This window comes from Macaca fascicularis, chromosome 7 (assembly GCF_037993035.2).
Source record: "Macaca fascicularis isolate 582-1 chromosome 7, T2T-MFA8v1.1".
NCBI classification, from domain to species: Eukaryota; Metazoa; Chordata; class Mammalia; order Primates; family Cercopithecidae; genus Macaca; species Macaca fascicularis.
Genome location: NC_088381.1, coordinates 93619446 through 93636340, shown reverse-complemented (window position 1 = coordinate 93636340; position 16895 = coordinate 93619446). Strand labels below are relative to the sequence as shown.

General features: G+C 37.3%; 1 non-coding gene across 1 annotated transcript; it reads left to right on the top strand.

The window, feature by feature from the left end:
* The first annotated feature begins 15046 nt into the window (after nt 1–15046).
* On the top strand, nt 15047–15112 carry LOC123574992 (small nucleolar RNA SNORD37). The gene has a single exon (XR_006700163.2). It is a non-coding gene; the product is annotated as a small nucleolar RNA SNORD37 (small nucleolar RNA).
* The last annotated feature ends 1783 nt before the right edge of the window (nt 15113–16895 follow it).

Genomic DNA, 16895 nt, shown 5'->3' with positions numbered 1-16895 from the left:
CCCCAGGAAGTTCTTCTCTCTCCCCTGATTATAATCAGTCTCTGACTGCCATCACACAAGAATTATAATACCTAGGTAATAAACACCCTGAAGACATACTGTGACTGTAATATTGGGTTCTTCAGGCTAAGGGGTCCTGCAGTGGCAGGCTTTTGTGTTCAGTAGTGCTCAGCAGTTCCATCCAGAATTTTCTTTCATCAGTAGATAGTGTTTACTTCTCTTCTCCATTGGGATGTAAGCATTGCAGAGAAGAATTTGGGACTAAATTCTACCATAGTGTTCTGTGCAGTGAACCTCCTCAGGATTGCCTTTTTTTTTTTTTTAAATATGGATGGTACCCTTAGCCAACTGTGTAGCAGCTTTGTTTTTTAAGTCTGGATGTGCATTGCAATCTTTGGGAAGTATTTTTTAGTCACAGATCCCTAAGCCATTTCCTAGTCCATTTAATCAGAATCTGTACAGAGGTTAAGAGCAAGGGCTCTGGAGTCAGCAGTCTGAATGTGTATCCTGACTCTAAAATGCAAACCTGGGACAGGTATTTAAACCCAGTGTCTCAGTTTCCTTATGTATGAAAATGCAGTTAATTATATCTACCTCATGAGGGTGTGCTTAGTATAGCACCTGTCCCATATAAACACAATTTAAGTCTTGGTTATGATGGTGGTAGAGGAAATGGAGCTAGGACTTGACTAAATCCTTCCTGAAGCCCATCCTACCTCTGGTCATTTTAGATTGGGAAGTCAATAAGCCCCTTTTATTTTTTAACTCTTTTTGAGTTTGGTTGTCCTGTTATTTTCAACTTACTGCATCCAATGCTTAGGCTAGGCTGAGCAGCCTCATCTGGGCATTCTACCAATACAATAGAAAGAGAACCAGTCAGAAGACTTGAGTCCTAGTCCAAATGCAACTCTGTCTAGGAGCATATGATTTCAGAAGCCTTGGCATTATTAACTTGATTACATATGAGTCTGGGCATTGACATCCAATAATCTATGTAATAAAATGTCTCACCCCTCAATTCTGTTTATCTAATATATAAGGAGACTGAACTAGAAAAGCGTGAAGGGTGGTCAAGCTTAAGGAGTCAACATTTTTAATCTTCTCCTGGAGGCCAAGGGGTGGACTGAATTTTGTAGTGCATTGTACAATCTCTTCTTCTCTTGCAGAGGAGTGTGATTCCCCTCCTCTTTGAAGATGAAAAGGAGGGACGTGTTGAATGCTGCTAATTCTCAGAATGGAAACCAAGGCAACAGGAGAAAACAATACCAGAGAGGTGCTGATTCTAGAAGGCTTATGAATACAGAAATTACCTGTCTTTGTTACATGTTTGGAGCTGAGCCTTCCTATAATTTATCTATGCATCTCAAGAGGCTTTATACCAAACACTGAGACATTTTCTTAAGTAGAAGAGACTAATAAACAACATTTTAAAAAAGCAACCATCCTTTATGTCTGATTGTTCTTCCATGCTGCTTGTCCAAGACTGGTTTAAGGTAACCTGACTGTGCACGTGAGTGCTTTAGGCTGTGCCTGTGCAGTATCCAAACACCCATTTGAGAAGTGAATTCTAAAACAGGGAACACAGACTGTCCACTTAAAGGCTTAATGTTTAAAATCCATACTTTTCATACAAAAATCCAGTTTTCTGGCCACTCTAGAACAAAAATGGGAAGATCTGGCAACACCAGATTGGCATTCCCTGTCACAACAATAGGCTAATACTGAGCGGCAGCTGCCCCAGGACTGCGTCCAGCTTGCTGCAGTTCCCAGCCTCCCTGACATCAGTGGGACTCAGATGCTGGCAGTATTCAACATTCAGCTTCTGCTCTTGCATTCTCACACTTGGCCAGACTCACTCATTTCTACTAGTTGTTAGACATTCATAGGTATTTGAGTTTGTAACTCTAGATTGCCTTTAAACTTTGTCCACATCCAAGCTGATGGGCCTAAATTTAACTTTCTGAAAATCAAATGGAGTACTTCAAATGGTACCGCAAACAGTGGGGAAGAACACTGGCTCTATGATGTCATATAACCGGTTTAACTATTTACTTTCCAATAATTCCAGATGACATTCTATAGGCACAGTAATGTTACTTCATGTATTATGAACTTCTAATGTGGACTTGGACCTTTGTGTATCACAAAGAAGTGATGGCTCTTTAGATCACTTACTGAGATGAATTGAGGAAGACTTCTGGAATAGGCCTCAAATAGCTTTACAGACTAGCCTGAAACCTTTTCTGCATTTTCCTCATTTCCTTCATGGAGCTTAGGTCAGAAAATGCTTTTCCAGCACCATCTATTAGAAGCACATGAAATGTCAGGCCAGATTTATGGATTCAGGACTTGACATTGAATCATAATTCAGTTTAGAGTAGAAGGAATAAGAATGCCAAAAATGACTTGGAGCCAATTTCTTGGCAGTCACAACAACAACACTAAAAAGATAGCATTGGTTTCTCAAGCAAAGTCACTCCTCTTTCCACCCCTGTGCCCCAACTCTTGTTTTGGTACATATACTGGTTACAAAATACTAAGTATGCAATTACAAGAAAGACCTAAAAATCTGCTTACCACTTCTGCTACTCTTTTCCAGACATCTGACTGTAATCTTCTTCTCTATTACCACCATATCCTCTCTTCTTTTTTGTCTTCCCAGTTCCTCACTGCTACTGAATCTCTCTGCTTTTTTGGGTGGCTGCGCCCTTCACCAAATTGTGACTGCACGCAAAGAGCACATCTTATGCATTATTGCTCCCCTAATTCCTAAGCATGCGACTCTACACTGTAGAAGCTATTTATAGCTACTTAAATGATTGATAGCCTCCAGTATGTCAAGCCCTTCCTCTCATTCCAGAATATCAGTTTATTTCTGAGTTTATTTACTTCACTACCAAATTCAAACCCCATCATCAGCCATCTTAGTGAATTCTTGCATTTCATTTTCTTTCGTCTCTCTTTGCCAAGTTACCAGCCTATCAAGGGTGACCAGAAGTAGCTCTGTAACTAGAAGTTTTTAAGATATGTTTATGTGTTCTAAAGCAAATACACTCTATAAAATGGTAACTGATATTTCACAGACATATAGTATAATACTTCTAGTCACTCAATTCTATCATAGTACATATCCCCCAAATGCTCTAGAATCTTCAGTTTCCCAACATCCCACACTCTTCAGTCTTATTAGATGACCTAATCCACCTATGAAATTTAAATAACCTCATTTTAGCTCCCTTAATTTCCTACTTCCCTTTTTAAAATATCATTGCATTGTTATTTCTGTTTTTATTTGTGCATCTTTGTTATCTAATTGATCAATTTGTTCATTTGTTCCTTCCCATCCCATAATCCCTGGGACTTTTTTCTGAATCCCTCTTCTTCTCTCTTACACTCATCCTCCCTCTCTCTCCTTTCCTCTCCAGTTCTATTGTTTGTTATTGTCTTACTTTTATTCACTTCTTTTATCTACAGCAGCTCTTTCAAAGGCTAACTGTGAGCTCAAAATTGGCAAGTCCAAGCTGTTTCTAAATTCTCTTCCTCCTAAACCCTTGCATTTTCAGTGCTATTTATCACTCTTACTTTACATTCTTTGTAACAGTAACTTTTTTGACACTGCCACATTTTTGTTCTATTACCTTTTCAAATACTACTTACCTACCTCCCATTTGTGGCTCCTCCTTATCCCACTCTCAATCACACAGATTTCTAATCAATTTTGTGTCTTCTTTCTTCTTTGTACCCCTTGTGCAATCAGTCCCTAAGTCCTGAAGTATACTTCAGGGGACAAGAGACACATTTAACTTGCCATGTTGTCATCTAGTATTCAATTTGAACATCTCAGTCGCTTTTCAGGTGCCTAAGATGTTCTAGAAGTATACTCTGGAAAACTTCAAATCAGATATTAAAATCAGGAATGGGGTTAAAGCTATAAAAATCAGAAAAGTAATTCACTAGTTGACAGATAATAGGTGAGATGATGCTTGGGCACATTTATCTTCTGCTTCTACAGCTAGGTGGGGATTTAGTTCAGAGAAAATATATTTATCATGCCAAAGCTCCAATTCACTCCCTTCCTACTAAGAGGAAAAAAAGGAAAAATAAAGTTTTTGTAACAGGGGATCATTTATGTAGCAAGCAAGAGAAATCCAGCTCAAACAAGCTTAGGTCAAAGTAGGGGATGTATTCGCACGCATGATTAGACTTGGGAAAGGGAAGCAGTGGCTCTTGGAAAACTAGAACAACTGATTATTTCTTATCCCCTGATCATACTTTTCTTTCACTTCAACTATGTTCTCTTTGGTTAACTTTTTTGACGATACTTGAATCATGGCAACTTGAAGTCTAGGTTCATATAATCTGCTTTCCTTCAACACAGAAAAAAAAAATCTGTTTCCTGTAGCTCCAATTTGAAAAAAAAGAAAGTAGAAAAGACTTTGTAGGGCCAGTTCAGGAGATATACAGGGTGGGCCTCCCTAATCAGAAAATGTAAAACCCAAAAGTTTTGAGCACCAGCATGATGCCACAAGAGGAAAATTACACATCTGACATCATGTAATAAGTTGCAGTCAAAATGCAGACAAAACATTGTCTCCTAAGGCTATGTGTATATATGTATGTGAAACATAAATAAAATTCTTGTTTAGACTTGGGTTCTATCTCCAAGGTATGTCATTATGTAAGTGCAAACATTCCAAAATCAAAATATATATGTATGTGAAATCTGAAACACTTCTGGTCCTAAGAATTTCAGATAAAGGATATTCAACTAACTGGTACCCCAATACCCCAACCCATCAGGTTGCTTGTGCATACAGGGTCATACAGGAAGCTGACAGCTCTCATTTGCATAGAACAAGATCCATAAAATGAGGACCTATACAGCACCAACCTCAAGCCAGAATCAGTCCAGACCCAATACTTGATCCTTATTTTAGTACAATGACCAATCTTTATAAAGATTTGCTCTCAAATTTTAAGCATCCTTTCTTTCAGCCAGGAAAGTTGATTTTAATCTTTTAGTCCTGAAAATTTAACTGTTCCTAGTTAAAAAAAAAAAATCAGAATTGTATGTATCTATGGATACTGAGTTCGGAGAGAAGGATTAAGTGCAGCCCTTGCTAGTCTTAGAATATCAGAAATCAAAATTACTTTGATAGTATTCACCAAATTGATTACATAGCAATGGTACTTGCATGCATTTTACATGTGACATAGCAATTTTATAAAACTCTTAAAACTGTCCATCAGGCTGGACTTAATTCCAGGTTGAATTAATGTAATGTGGTAGTTGGGATGGCACAGGCCTGCAATGGAAGACAAGTGCAAAGCCATGCTGTTTCTCTGCTCCCTCTTCCCTCTGTTGTAGCATTGTCATTGCCACCTTCTTCCATCACTAGAGACCCCTAGGGAGCCAAATTCCTCCATTACACTAAGACTTTGCCTTTATTTGAGGACAGAAATATGAAATAGGTGAAGAAATCTCTTTTTCTCACAGTTCAAATTCCACATAAACTATTAATTCCCATATTATAACTCACTTGATATAATACCTAAATGATTAAAAATGATTCCAAAGACCTGGATAATACACTTATAAAGCTAAGGTCCTGTTCTGACAGTCTTTTGTCAGCAAAATACTAAAGGGAAGAAAAATCCAGCATATTAGATTGTGGGTTACTATATGTGTCTGAAAATAGATGTAATGGAAATTTCAGAAAGCCAAACAATCAAATAGAGAGATAGCTGCCCCCATGCTTCTTTCAAATGGAATCTTCTTTTTTGGGGTAATGCAATTGAAAACAATTTTCTATGTAAGACACAAAAACCACAGTTGAGAAATAATAATAAAAGTTTATAGAATCAGAAAATTCTTCCCAATCCATCTACCACAAAGGCTGATAAAAATCAAAGCTTGGAACAAGTCGATACAGACCCCAATTCACAAATTCAGCTTGCCTTAGCTACTGCTGCCACTTTTTTTTTTTTTTAAATTGGATACTCAAGGTCAGTAGTTGTAGAATCAGTAATTGATAATGTATTGAGTTCAACTCACATGCGTAACAGTGAATTCTGTAACCATGACTGCTTTAGTAAGAAACTGTTGTTAGTGCCTTCAATGCTCCAAACAAAAAATAATACTAATGAATCTGCTGAATACTGATGGAAAGGATGTAATACGCATTTCCACAGAAATGTCTTGTAATTTAGGATTAATTAATGTCCAATTATTGTAAGCTGTTACTAATAAATTTTAAAAGTCAGCTCTGCACTTCCATTTTGTAATGTTTTTATAAAATGGAACATTAGATGTTTTTAATCTTGTCTGTTCTTGCAAAATACCCCAGATAACATGCTGTTTTGCATTTCAAATAATATATACTCATTTAAATGCAAAACCAGGGTCCAATCAGAATAAGATGGCAATCAAATTACAATATTCAATGAAGAGTTTTCCAAGCTGACTTCATTAGTAAACTATCATGAATTTCAAGATCTTACAAGGTTTCTATTTGTTTGTACAACTGCAAAGGGCTCAATTACGGAGCTTTGAGAGAGTCTAAAAATAACATCAGACTAATTAAAAGTTTCAACCGGATTTGGGCTAGCACTGTTTTGAAACTCTTTTTAATCCATTTGACTTTCAAAATGGACTTAGGAAGCTAAGGCTCTGCTTTTAAACTATTGAATTGGAAACAAACAGGCAAAAAAGAAAACAAACAAACAAAAAACAGTGAAACCCAGAGCTTCCCTCTTTCTGGTGGCTAAGAAAACACAGAGGACTGTGCAGATCCGTCTGAAAAGACCAGCCGTTAGAGTGCTGCTCCATGTCCTCTTGGGCTCTTAGAAGAACTCGGTATCATTTTCTGGCATTATTGTGCATGTTGAAAACAAGCTGGAAGAGTCTGTAGCTTCAAGTGGCTGAATCTTTGAAAAATGCAGGAAGAACTTCAGTCTTTGAAGTCATTTTCCCTTTGGGAGGTAAGATCCAGGTAATCAGGAAAAGCTCAGGAGGTCGGGCTATTATGATAATGCTCTGCCAGTGCAGTTGCTGCTCATGATATTACATCTTTTGGATCATCAAACATCGTGGAAACTCCCAGCAAGGCTTCTGTCTCAACAGGTGCTTTCTTTGTTTGACAAACAGGGCAGTGATAGGGTGTGGGATAGAAAGTACTTAGATTGCCAATTTTTTTTTTTTCACATTTATCAGACAGTGCAGTAGTGTGGTTCACTGAACATGGCAATATGGGAAAGGCTGCTGGATATTTTTTTTTTTATTTTATTGTGAGTTCCGGGATACATGTGCAGAATATGCAGGTTTGTTACATGGACATACATGTGCCGTGGTGGTTTGCTGCACCCATCAACCCATCATCTAGGTTTTAAGCCCCATACATGCATTAGCTGTTTGTCCTAATGCTCTCCCTCTCCTTGTCCCCAGCCCCCAACAGGCCCCAGTGTATGTTGTTCCCCTCCCGGTGTCCACGTGTTCTCATTTTTCAGCTCCCACTTAAGAGTGAGAATACCGGTGTTTGGTTTTCTGTTCCTGTGTTAGTTTGCTGAGAATGACGGCTTCCAGCTTTATCCATGTCATTGCAAAGGAAATCATCTCATTCTTTTTTATGACTGCATAGTATTCCATGGTGTATGTGTGCCACATTTTCTTTATCCAGTCTGTCATGGATGGGCATTTGGGTTGGTTCCAAGTCTTTGCTATTGTGAACAGTGCTGCAATAAACATATGTGTGCATGTGTCTTTATAGTAGAATAATTTATAATCTTTTGGGTATATACCCAGTAATGACATTGCTACGTCAAATGGTATTTTTGGTTCTAGATCCTTGAGGAATCGCCACACTGTCTTCCACAATGGTTGAACTAATTTACACTCCCACCAACAGCGTAAAAGCGTTCCTATTTCTCCACATCCTTGCTAGCAGCTGTTTCCTGACTTCATAATAATGGCCATTCTAACTGGCGTGAGATGGTATTCATTGTGGTTTTCATTTGCATTTCTCTAATGATCAGTGATGATGAGCTTTTTTTCGTATTTTTTTTGGCCGTATAAATGTTTCTTTTTTACCTCTTTACATTTCTGCTTGAACTGCCCTTGTGTTTTCTTTCTTCCACAGAGTTTTAAGCACTACTTAGATTTCCCATAAGATATGAGTTAAAATGTTAAGAAATGACTGTCATTAGAGAAATGCTAACTTCTTACTCTAAAGCATCACAAAAATAAATCTTACTAATTTAAAGGTTTCCAAAGTTAAATACTACAAATACTACTTTCATTACACTCTTATTCTGGAGGTTATATAGGTATCAGAGCATCTGTCGCTGCCACAGAAAAACCTTAGAGGTAGCTAACAGCTTGAGGAAGAGTACAGCCTTGTAATTTGGTTTTATGTTGTGCCTATTAATGTACAAACGACGATGCAAGTAGCTTTTATTCCTATGCCATTTAAATGAACAAAAGTGAGATTGTGGCTAAGGCAATGATATCATTATAAACTGAAGGAGGCAAGTGTGCCTTTCAGATCATCGGTGTAATGGTTGTGAGCCTCATTTCAGAGGCTGGGTTTTCTTTAGAGGACTTCTTTTATGGTTACATATTTTTAAGGGCAATAACTCATGAATAAAATATCTATGAGCGAGGGAGCTCTAAACTCTTGTAAAGCTAACTCAGTTATCTATGCAAATGGGAGCACCGGTTGCATAAATCGACAACTTCCCAAGCTAATACCCTGGTTTCAATTTAGCCAATAGTTTCCACGTTTCAACTTTTCTCTTCAACAAACCCTCTACTTTCTCTCTAACCAGAACTGCAGCTAAACAACAAAATGGATCAGCTTGCATTTCATCTCACCTTCTCTTTTTATCCCTAAAGGCATGTTTGATGGATGGAAATGGTCTAAAGAGGTGGCAGGAGGAAAGGAGGGAAGCAAAAGAGCTGGATAACCCACCAAGCTGGATAGCAAACCCCTGAAAAGTCCAGTATTGGGGAGAACTTACATAATTTCTAATTTTCATCAGAATCATGCCAAAAGTTAGCAAATTCCAGTGTTAAGGCTGACAGAAATTATTTGGCAGTCAGATTTCACTTGTAGGGGGTTTTCTATATGACTGGATCTGAGTAAAATTTGGGTGGATCTTTGCAAATGAAAATGTCCCTAGGGTAAGAAAAAGGACTAGATGATCAAAGAAAATAATAGAGTACCATAAGAAACACAGAAGCTCCTTAAAAAGTAGCTAAATCTAGTGGAAATTGTTAGAGGACTGGGAGAAAAACATATCATTAAAGTTCAATAGATGAACGGAGCTGATGTAGGAAAAAGATGCCAGGCTATTTCTATCAAAAAGAGATCAGAAAGCAGGTGAAAAATACCATCATTTTGTGAAAGTATTAGACGTGGGGTAATATATGAGCTCATCTGAAATACCGCACAGCAATCCCACTTGATGTTACCCACATACCATATTCCTTTATTGTATTTTTAACTTCAGAATACCTTATCTATCAGTTTAGATAGCAATACTCTTAGGGATTATAAGTGTTAATTTATCAAATAATGCCTATTTTAATAGAAGTTTGCCCAGTTTAACTTTTGAATATTTTAACTTCCTTTTCACCATAATGGAGAACTGATTTTAAACATAATTACCTAGTGGTTTTTTAAGAGGGGTACCTGTACTTTTCTAAGAAAAACAAAGATCAGGATGAAATTGAGATGGTAAATGAAGGTAACTCATACTTTTAAAAAAAGAGATGGTAAGAAGAGAGATCAAGTCAATTTATCAAAAGAAGAAATGAAATAGGTAGCTATTTGCAGACGCTGCTTTGCAGGAGGAAGGTGCTCATATGAACATACATGAATGTGTGTCTCTTTAATGTCTACCCAATGCCCCCATGTCTTTATAACAGAAATCCAGTATCCTTCACTGGATGTCCACTGCAGGAATCTGAATATACAGCAACATCATAAAAAGGAAGAAAATATTTCTCTTTCACTTTTATCTGAGAGTCAGCCCTCATTGCTACCAGGCCACTACCATGGTTTTTTCTTTCTTGTCTCCAGCACTGCCTTGATTCCCATCCATTCAAGGCCAGGTCTCTAGGCTTCTATACATTCTTTGAGCTCACTATATCCTTCCAATAAATTTGCTTTTGTTTAAGTCAGTCAAAGACCATTTCTGTTGCTTGCAACAAAATAATTATGAAATATGGAATCTTTAAGGCAGCTTAGAAACTGAGAGGACATCAAATATGGTAAGAAAAAGAGAGGATCAATGCCAGCAACACAGAATTTTAAAACATGTCATTAAAAAAGAAAGTTGTTGGCCCTGACTCACTATGGGAGTCTCAAGAGGTAAAAGTGATGCTAAGATGACAGACTCTCCCCAAAGAGACGCTTCCTTGAACGCATATGCTTGACAAGCACTTGTGTCCTCTGAGAAGGCTCTCTGTGAAGGTGTTAGACCAATGGTCTTCAGTCTTTTTCCACCCCTGCATGCTGGAAGGATGAGAAGAAAGCTCATCAACACTATGTCCCCTGGAAGTAGTGATTTTGAGTTCTGAAGGGAGATCAGAACACAGTGAGCGGGGCTGGAAATGCCTTTTGGGAGATTCAGATACTTTTCTCCCCAGCACCTGTCAGTTACAAAAGACAACTACTTTGATGTTAGTAGACACATTAAAATAAATTGTGAAAGTAAGGTTAAGTAATGACTAAGCAAAGAAGTCACAAAAAATATACCACAGCAGTAAAATATAAGGTTATAAAATTCAAAAACAATTTAGTTACTCAGCCTTCTTATTTTAAGTTTGGAGACACTGAGGCAAAAATCGCACATTCTCCGAGTTAACACATCTTGTCTGTTAAGGCAGGTGTTAGGGCTCTTGGTTCTCGAACCATGGCCATTTCATTAAGACACATTGCTTTCTTATTTTTTTAAATAGCTTCCTCCAAATAATGTTGATTCTTAGTGCTGGTGTATAAGAATAGTTACCTTGATCCATCATGATATATTAATAAAGAAAGATCAAAGATCCATCATGATAAATTAATAAAGTTGCCTGTTATGGGAAAAGTATTACTTGATGAATTATTACCACTTTCAGTACCAAATAATGATCTATAAGAGATACCACATGCAGATTGCTAATTAAATTATAGATATAATACCCGAAATATTAGGACCAGTGTCTGAAAACATAATTGGCAAATTTGACCCATATTTATTGATGATAAATATTATAAATCTGAACTAGGTAATGGTAATAAATATTATATTTTAGAAAATATATATGTAACAGAAGCTCAAACACATTCTGTTTTCTCTTTACAAAAACATCACAAGAAAGCTAAATGTTAAATTTTAGAAAATACATCAATCAGAAGCTCAAATTCAATTGACATTTTTTACCAAAAAAATTCACTATCTAACTTTTTAAAGATAATTGTGACAAAATATTCAGAAGCACATACGTATAGACATTGAGATACATCCTTCACATAAAGAATGAATGTCAATCCACATTAAATATCACTTCAGATACATTTTAGATGCCCTTTGAGATAAGAAAATACTAAAAACATCTGCATTTGAAATTGACTTCAGTAGTCGTTAGATCAACCACAATTTTCCACAAATAAAATAGTTTCATTTTTTCAAAAGAAAAGTACTTCTATCATTTTGGGCTGTCTTTGAATTTTTTGTTTGTTTGTTTGTTTGTTTCTAGGTAGTCTTTTGTTCTTCTATATTTTTCAGGGTAGAAACTTAGCTGATAAAGTCATCAAGCAGTTATTTTATGCATTCCTATTTGATTTTTATCTTTCTATTTCTCATCATTCATTGACAATACAAACAGACTTGTCTTTTGACTGAAATTCCTTTTTTTATGGCTCTTAATTTATGAAGAACATGGCCTTCTGTGATAAAGACCCATCAAAAGCATCATTATTCTGCATTTATCAGCATTGAACTGCCTGTTTTATCTGTTAGTATTAAAAGGTTCTGCTTTTTTTTTTTCTGTATCTGGCTATAGTCCTCTAATTCATCTCATCTCTATTATCTTCCGGGATAAGGCTTTGCCTTAGACTGTGGGTCAAAAAAATCACATTATTAAAATTATCTTCAACATTCAAAATAAAAAATATTTCCATGCAATCTTATTATTTTGGTGAAGATGGCAAATGAATATCATTTAGCCCTTCTGAAGCTGATCTGATCTTTTGTACCTATTGCCTCTGGTAATGTGTTGCTATACAAGATGTACTGAAATAAATGATTTGTCCTTCGGTTCTTTCAATCCTGTGTTCTTTATCTGTTAATGGGGTTCCACATGCTCTGCTTTTCAAAACTCCTCAAGTTGCTGCATTGAATGATAAATGTTTTGCTGATCCCCTTTCCAAACACCAGCCATTGTAATCTGCATAGTAACAACAAATGAGTAAAAATGGTTGGAAAGGGGGTTAAGAATTTAAACGAAGTAATGTTCAAGGTGAGGAAAAACTCGGAATGGAGGCGGACTAAGGCAAACAACAAAGACACTTCCAAGTTCTCAGGGTTCTCCACAAACTTCCACTCATTTGTGTTTAAAATCTAGAATTTGTCAGAGTGGCTTAAAAATCCTGTGTTGAAGCATGGCATGAAGATTAATATTGTGTGCTGTTATTCCTTCTCATCTCATTAGTAGTGACATGTATATTGAGCTCTTCTGCATGGTAACTTGATTTCTACCTTCCCTGACCTCCCAAATTTGACTCGTCACTGCTGATTTAAACTTAGACTTGCATAATATTTACAAAATGCCCAGGAACAGGCAGAATTCAGTTAAAAAAGTAAATATAACTAAGTTACAAGAACCAAGATTCCTTTGGCTATAGAACCAAAAGGAATCTTTAAAAACATGTAGTTAATTTCTTTCCTTTTGGCAGGGCAATGCCTAAACCTGGCCTAAAAGGCAGGTGTTAATCCTCCTTTTAAAGCCATCAAGCAAAGGTAAATTATACAACATACCCTGGTGACCTGTTCAGGGTATCTCAATCCTATTAGAAACAAATTATGTCAGATCTAACAACTTCATACCAACTGTCTGAATGTTTAATACAAAACAGAGACCTTATTTATCATGGTATAGTGGAAACAGTCCTGGAATCAGAATCTGCACAACTGAGTCATTGCCTCTTTCTGGCTATGGGCATATTTCAAGTTACTGAACTTCTGTGAGTCTACATCTCTTCATCTGACACAATTATATCAGCATAGTTTTTTTTTGTTTTTGTTTTTGTTTTTGTTTTTTAAAGAACTGTGTACATTAGCTTAACTTTACTGTCACTACTGCTATTCTTAAATACAAGAACACACTCAGCACCTCCCAAGAAAGGGGCCCTTTGCTGGTGATGTGAAAAACAAAGGCATATTGTGTGGTCTCTGCCATTAAGGAGCTGAGCATTTCAGAGAGAGAAAGAGACATATCCAAAACTATGACCTAATTAGATAAAATAACATATTGCCACATATTAAATCATGAGTACAAGAAGTACGTTCTATTCGAAGTCAGAGGAGGGCAATCTAATATTTGCTAAAGCAGCCAGGAAGTCAGTGTATTCCTGAAGACTGACACATGCAGCCTGTGAAAAGAAGACAAGGCCAAATTGAGGCTCATTTCTTAAACACAGTGTTTTGGACTGAACATAAATTAATTGGGAGTAAAATGAACCCTCGTAATGCCTTGTATTGATAGCTAGGACATTGCTCATTTATTCATTCAATAATGACAATTTCTCTACTATGTGCCAGATTAAAGAAACAGAAATTAAAAGATTGTTGCATTCTAAAAGAATTTTAAAGTTCAGTGGAAGAAAATTGAAACTAACATAAATCAAATGATTTTCCTGCTGGCCCAAATGAAAAATAGTATAGCCAGGATTCCAAATTAGTTGTGATGAGTTCCATATATCATTCTCTTTACACACTATCCCTCACATATTTTCCCACATTCCTCTCTCTCTCTCTCTCTCTCTCTCTCTCACACACACACACACACACACACACACACAGATACTACATATACAGGTGGGTGAGGATGTAGCATGAAAATATACCACAATAAACTAGGTAGGTTTTAAAAAATTATTTCTTCTGTCTTTTCCTTCACTATTCAAGCAGAAAGAAGAGCTTACCATGTACAGTGAACACAAGAAGAGATGACACAAAAGAATAAAGGTCCAATTTACTGAATTGTAAAATTTTAGATAGATTTTGAAAATATCTAGTAGAGGTAATGATCTTGAAAGTCGGAACTTTTATTTTCAATAAATAAGCATTTAAGAAAAAGAAGTTTGTATTTTCTTATTCCAAACATTCAGTTTTAAATGTTAAAAATACTGAAAGTTCAAGGCATGAGTTTATAACTAACACCACTATTTTTTTAAATTATACTCCAAGTTCTAGGGTACATGTGCACAACGTGTAAGTTTGTTACATATGTATATATGTGCCATGTTGGTATACTGCACCCATCAACTTGCCATTTACATCAGGTATATCTCCCAATACCATCCCTCCCCCATCTCCCCACCCCACGACAGGCCCCGGTGTGTGATGTTCCCCACCCCGCGTCCAAGTGTTCTCATTATACAATTCCCAGTTATGAGTGAGAACATGCGGTGTTTGGTTTTCTGTCCTTGTCATAGTTTGCTCAGAATGATGGTTTCCCTACAAAGGACATGAACTCATCCTTTTTTATGGCCACACCTGTAATCCCAGCACTTTAGGAAGCCAAGGGAAGTGGATCACTTGAGCACAGGAGATCGAGATCAGCCTAGGTAACATGGTGAGACCCCATCTCTATCAAAAATTACAAAAATTAGCCAGGTGCAGTGGTGCATGCTTGTAGTCCCAGCTACTTAGGAAGCTGAGGTGGGAGGATCGCTTAACGCTGGGAGGTCGAGGCTACAGTGAGCTGAGATTGCACTACAGCACTCCAGCCTGGGCAACAGAGTGAGACCCTGTCTATTTAAAAAAAAAAAAAAAAAAAAAAAAAGAGTAAGTAACATTTCTTCAATTTGACCTGATATGTATTGAAGAAAACCAGCATCTGAGGCCCATGGAGAAAGAAAAAGAATAAACTTGGACAAAGAAACAGACATGCATAAAGGGAAGAAAATGGAAAGAGACACAGGAGTAAATGGCCATCTACAAGAAGAGAGGCTTGGACAGATTCTTTCTGCTCAGTCCTCAGAGGGAACCAAACCTACTGACACTTTGATTTCAGACTTCGAGCCCCTGGTGTCATGCAGAAATGGGATTTAGTTACAAAGTTTACAGTTTTTTCAGAGGAAAGACAGCCTGGAAAGTCAGACCCCAGTTCTTTTTGTTCTGGAATCCTCTCAAATTTACTCAGGATTTTCACTGCTCTGTCTGTCACCTAAGGACATCAGTGGTGAATGTAGCAGGCTAGAGACTGACTTCCAAGACTAGGTAACAAGCGCTATACCGCTATACCTCAGCTAAAGGTAGACTGGAGCACAAATGGCGTACAAATGCAATATCTCCCAGATGCCTGGAGCACACACATTCTGCTTCTGTTTCCTGTGGGGCAGAAAGGTGAATCAACTGAGCACTAGTTTCCAAAATACTGTTTCTCATAATGAAAGTGACTGAGTGATCTTGGATTGACAAGCACTCACCATCAGCAAAAATCTGAGTTTGAGAATGTATGCAGGTATAAAGAAACAAAGGAAGCCATATTTTTTACATAGCTAAGTTTATAACAGTATAAATACTGCATGATTTTCATTTCAGCAAATGTGCTTGGCACTTTAATCAAGAGCTGGGAATACAGGGATGCATGTCTCTCACGTATTGACTCAAGACTGGTGCCAAAGCAGTGTAAGGCACATTCCATGCATCATCAACATCCCACACATCAGATCAACTTGTAAATTTCATTATCAATCCTCAGCAAATTAACAAACTGAGGATTACCAAGATTTTGTTAATCTTGGTAATTTGTCACATCATTGCTGATTCATTGGCAGGGATCAAACCCAGGTCCACTCAACTCTGCTGCCTGCCTTTTATTCACAAGGCCATAGGAAGCTTTGAGTAGAATAATATAAGAGAAGTAGCGAATTGTAATAAATAATTCAGTAAATGCCATAAGAAATGTATGAATAAAATGAAGTAGCAGTAGGGAGCATGCATCACTACTACCAAAGGTCTCAAGGAATGTTATATAGTAGTATTTTGCTTTGCTGTTTTGAGCTAGGATAAGAGTTTTGGAAGCAATAAATGGAAATAAAAGGTGTTACAGAGGAAGGAAACCATATGCCAAGCCTAGGGTTATGAGAGTTATGGCTGGTGCAGAGAAGGTTGAGATGTGGTCTAAGTCTGCCAGTTAGTAGGGGAACTCTATGGTGGGAAGGTAGGTTGAGCCAGAACATGAAGGCATTGCAGAGTCATGCAGCTTTTTAAGTATAGAAATGATGGGCTCAAATTTGCCTTTAGGAATAACTAACTTAGAAGAGTATAGAGACTGTATTTGGGAAGTCAAAGCACGTGATCATGTGATAGGAAGACTGAAGGTGACGGGGGCTTTGCAGTGATCTCAGGAGGAAGACAGGAAAAGCATGAGAAACCAAGGCACCGATTTTGGAGTCTTTCCTGAAGTGGAATTAGCAGACTTTGGTGGCTAATGGTATGTTTGGAGGGCAAATTAGTGCATACTTGAGAACCTTTAGGTCATGATTTTGTGAGGCAGAATGGAATAGGATAATTGGATGATCCCAATGAGTGCCTACTTGAGAACTTTTAGGTGATTATTTTGTGAGGCAGAGTGGATTAGGATAATTTCCTGTATTGTGTATCAATACAGGATATCTGAG